The sequence below is a fragment of the Bison bison genome, unplaced genomic scaffold (assembly GCF_000754665.1).
Source record: "Bison bison bison isolate TAMUID 2011002044 unplaced genomic scaffold, Bison_UMD1.0 scf7180017864035, whole genome shotgun sequence".
Taxonomy (NCBI): Eukaryota; Metazoa; Chordata; class Mammalia; order Artiodactyla; family Bovidae; genus Bison; species Bison bison.
This window is the reverse complement of record NW_011494607.1, coordinates 6,795,250-6,800,142: the sequence shown is the minus strand read 5'-3', so window position 1 is coordinate 6,800,142 and position 4,893 is coordinate 6,795,250. Positions and strand designations below refer to the sequence as shown.

Below are 4,893 nucleotides of genomic sequence, written 5' to 3'. Positions count from 1 at the left end.
TTGTCACCGTGTTTATTTAACTTATATGCAGAGTACATCATGAGAAACGCTGGGCTGGAGGAAGCACAAGCTGGAATCAAGATTGCTGGGAGAAAAATCAATAACCTCAGATATGCAGATGACACCACCCTTAAGGCAGAAAGTGAAGAGGAACTGAAGAGCCTCTTGAGGAAAGTGAAAGTGGAGAGTGAAAAAGTTGGCTTAAAGCTCAACATTCAGAAAACAAAGATCATGGCATCCGGTCCCATCACTTCATGGCAAATAGATGGGGAAACAGTGGAAACAGTGTCAGACTTTATTTTTGGGGGCTCCAAAATCACTGCAGATGGTGACTGCAGCCATGAAATTAAAAGACGCTTACTCCTTGGAAGGAAAGTTATGACCAACCTAGATAGCATATTCAAAAGCAGAGACATTACTTTGCCAACAAAGGTTCGTCTAGTCAAGGCTATGGTTTTTCCTGTGGTCATGTATGGATGTGAGAGTTGGACTGTGAAGAAAGCTGAGCGCCGAAGAATTGATGCTTTTGAACTGTGGTGTTGGAGAAGACTCTTGAGAGAGTCTGGTTGCAAGGAGATCCAACCAGTCCATTCTGAAGGAGATCAGCCCTGGGACTTCTTTGGAAGGAATGATGCTAAAGCTGAAACTCCAGTACTTTGGCCACCTCATTGGAAGAGCTGACTCATTGGAAAAGACTCTGATGCTGGGAGGGATTGGGGGCAGGAAGAGAAGGGGATGACAGAGGATGAGATGGCTGGATGGCATCACTGACTCGATGGACGAGAGTCTGAGTGAACTTCGGGAGTTGGTGATGGATGGGGAGGCCTGGTGTGCTGTGATTCATGGGGTCGCAGAGAGTCAGACACGACTGGGTGACTGATCTGATCTGAACAATAAGAAGCAGATCCATAGATATAGAGATCAAACGAATAAGTTACCAGTGGGAAGAGGTCAGGGGGAAGGCATGATATAAGGGTGGGGAGAAAAGGAGGATTTTTATGGGGTTGTATGAAATCAAGTGTGTGAAACTTTTGAAAATTGTAAAGTACCATAGAATTTAAAGAATTTTTCATTCAATACAAAAAGAATTGTTTAGAAAAATGAAGGAATACCAAAAAAGAAAGTTTAAAAAAACTTGGGGGGGGTGGTGGTTGGGAGGGAGGCTCAAGAGGGAGGAGATATATATATATACATATATATATAGTTATGACTGATTTGCATTGTTGCATGGCAGAAACCAACACAACATTATAAAGCAATTATCTCCCAATTAAAAAGAAAAACTGAAATGGTATGTCTATACCATGGAATATTATTAATATACAACTATTGAAAAGGAAAGAAAAGGAGTATATACTATATGGGAAACTTATAATGATGCTAGGTAAAACCAGAAATGTACAAACTGTATAGCATAAGTACGTATACTATAGCTGTTGTTTAGATGCTAACTCATGTCTGCTTGTTTTGCAACCCCATGGACTGTAGCTCACCAGGCTCCTCTCTCCATGGGATTTCCCAGGCAAGAATACTAGAGTGGGTTGCCATTCCTTCTCCAGGGGAATCTTCCCAACCCAGGGATCAAACCCACGTCTCCTGCATTGGCAGGCGGATTCTTTATCACTGAGCCACCAGGAAGTCCAAGTATATACATAGATAATATTGAAAAGGAATATGCAAAAGGAAAAGTAATTGAGTCATGGTCATTTTTTGATTCTTCAAATATTCTATAGCATCCTATTATCTTTATCCATGATTAGAAATACAGACTACAATTCTGCTTTAAGAAGTCAGTCCTGGAAAGTGGCAGAAATAATGACCAGGAGAGTCTCTTGGGTAGGAGGGGACCTGAGCAAGCAGTCCAGAGGACGGCAGTCTCAGGAAGCTGCCTGCATGCCCTCACTGTCCTTCTGGAGTATTCCAGCTCATTCACCTTGAGAAGCCCGTCCTCAGTCATGATGGAGATAGGAACAAGAGTTCCACCACTTGTTCCTGTAGAAGGACCTATGGAGCCTTCAGCTAGGTAAAGAGAGGAGACACTTGTCAAACCAGGACTAGGGACTTCCCTGGCGATCCAGTGGTTAAGACTCCATGCTTCCAATGTAGGAGGCACAGATTTGATCCTTGGTCCAGGAATAAGATCCCACATGCTCTGCAGCATGGCGAAAAGATAAAACAAAAACAAAACAGAACTTGAGGGCAACAGGCTCTCAAGTATCCCTGGAAATGCCCAATGAAGGCATGGTATGCCAGGCATACCATACCATACAGTGCTGGGCCCACTGCTCCAAGCAGGAGGAGGCTGGAATTCCATCCTCAGGACTCTGCCTACTGAAGGAGACCCAAACTGCATCCTGCAACCACTGTTCTAAAAGAAATATATGCCAGAAAGGAGGAGCAGTTAATTCTCTCCAGTTGTTTCAAAACTTTCATTTAAAGGGAAATGTGTATCTCTATTTTAGGGAGAAGAGAGAACATACAGAAACTAAGTTGTTCAACATTCTGTAATAACCTAAATGGGAAAAGAATTTTAAAAACAATAGATCCATGTGTCAATATATGTATAACTGAATCTCTTTGCAGTACACCTGAAACTAATACAACATTGCTAATCAACTATGCTCCAATATAAAATAAAAAAAAATTTTAATGTAAAAACAAAACAAACAAAAAAGAAATTAAGTTACTTCACAGAGTTGAGTCATTGGAAGAACTAGGCCCAGAAAGCAGGATTCTCACCCACCAGCTTCTCACTTCATTGCTGGCTGTGATGCTGGGGTCTTTCCAGAGATTCACCGGTTTGTTTTCATTCCAGAAACTCTGTCCTGTCTAATCAGACAGTTCAGTAAGTTTCCTCCCTTCCTTCGAACCCCTCCCCACCTCCCAGAGACAATTTCTGAGCAGAGTATGGAAGGTTCTGCTATGGGTAATAAGTCTAAGTCTTTATCTTGTAGTCAGAGGCTGCTGTTGAACATCTTAGGGGATATTTCAACTTCTTAGGTATCATTTCTGGGTTTTCAAGTACATTTTCAGCAACTGAGATTGCCGAATGGTTGCACCTTATAAAGATGATGTATTACCGTAATACATTTCTATTTGAATCACAGAACTTAAAAAGGATACCTCAGCCCTTTATTTTGACTGGGTTCTGAATTTAATTTAGAGAATGAAATCCCGTTCCTCTTTCATGTAATGATTTAGTGAAACCGAAAGCATTTTACTGTATCACATGGCATGTCCAATAGCTATTTAAAGCTACAAAAAATAATTCAATGACCTACTGTTTGGCAGTGTTCCTATTCAACAGAAAGCCTTCCAGTCAAATTACTTTTATTGAAGTGCATTTTGAGAGAATGGGCCTCTATTATGAGATAAGAGACAGCCTCACCAAATCCATCATCTTGACTGTACAGACGTGTGACAGACCTTTCTTCATGCCACCATGTCTCCCTCAGGAGAAGTTTCTCTCACATATCACAGGCAGCAAGATCTTGGGCCTTGAATCTGTGTTTAGCTGGGGGACATGGTGATTTGCAGCACTTTCCTCTTTGAACTGACTGTCAGAAAGCTCAAAGGCCCAGCTGTGATAACAGCACAGGACCTCATGGCTACTGACATTTCTGAGTCTTGGATTCACACCTGACTTCGTATTTCCTCTTCTCATTTTCCCTTAGCTTCCATTTTATTATTTACTTTTTAATATTATTGTATTTGAATAAGATAATATTAGCACTTTTTCAGAATCCTATCTGTCCATTGGACAAGACCTGGAAATTTGGTTTCACAGCAATTCACCTAAAACTTATCCCAAATTCTTAGCATCACAGAAGAGCAGTACCTGGTGAGCTCTATGTATCAGAATGTAAGGCTGTTTGGTGCTAGAAATTGGTTTTCTGCTCTCTGTAGTAATCTCAAATTTTCTTAGGCATGAGAAGCACATGGTTAAAAACACTGTCAGTGACTCTGTAGGACAGGTGGGACCAGGAATCTGTAGGAAGGGAGACTCTAGGGAGGTGGTTCAGAGGCACCCCCTGAGAAGCAATAATGAGGGCTATGTCTGGGGATCCTACAGCTGAAACAACCCTATGTACTCCACTTAGACAAATCTTCATTATATGAAAAAAAGTCACTAAAACTTTTATGGAATAATTTGGAAAGGCCAACCTCCCTCTAACTATCCCCCTTAAATTTTCTTAGGACTTCTATTTTAACACTAAGTGGATTAACTCAACCCAAAGACATGTACATGTGTGCATGGTCAGTCATGTCTGAGTCTTTGTGACCTTGTGGACTGTAACCTGCCAGGCTTCTCTGTCCATGGAATTCTCCATGAAAAAATACTGGGAAGGGTTGCCATTTCCTGCTCCAGGGGATCTTCCTGACCAAGGGATCGAACTTGCATCTCCTGTGTCCCCTGCACTGGCAGGCGGATCTTTTACTACTGAGCCACCAAAGACTATATGTGATAAAGTGAAGTTGCTCAGTCGTGTCCGACTCTTTGTGACCCCATGGACTGTAGCCTACCAGGCTCCTCCGTCCATAAACTTTTCCAGGGAAGAGTACTGGAGTGGGTTGCCATTTCCAGTGGATCTTCCCGACCCAGGGATCGAACCCGGGTCTCCCACATTGTGGACAGACTCTTTACAATCTGAGCCACCTAGGAAGCCCCTGAAGACTATATGGGGGGAGGAGGAGCTAAGATGGCGGAGGAGTAGGACAGTGAGAACACTTTCTCCCCCTCAAATTCATCAAAAGAACATTTAAACGCCAAGTAAATTCCACAAAACAACTTCTGAATGCCAGCAGAGGACATCAGGCACCCAGAAAAGCAACCCAAGTCTTCGAAAGGAGATAGGAAAAAATATAAAAGACAAAAAAAGAGACAAAAGAGGG

At 42.2% G+C, this 4,893-nt stretch overlaps 1 protein-coding gene across 1 annotated transcript in view; it reads right to left on the bottom strand.

The window, feature by feature from the left end:
* The window catches only part of LOC104984764 (chromosome unknown open reading frame, human C6orf163), a 28,053-nt gene that overhangs the window by 5,661 nt on the left and 17,499 nt on the right, over nt 1-4,893 (bottom strand). The gene's annotated exons all lie outside the window — the stretch shown is intronic.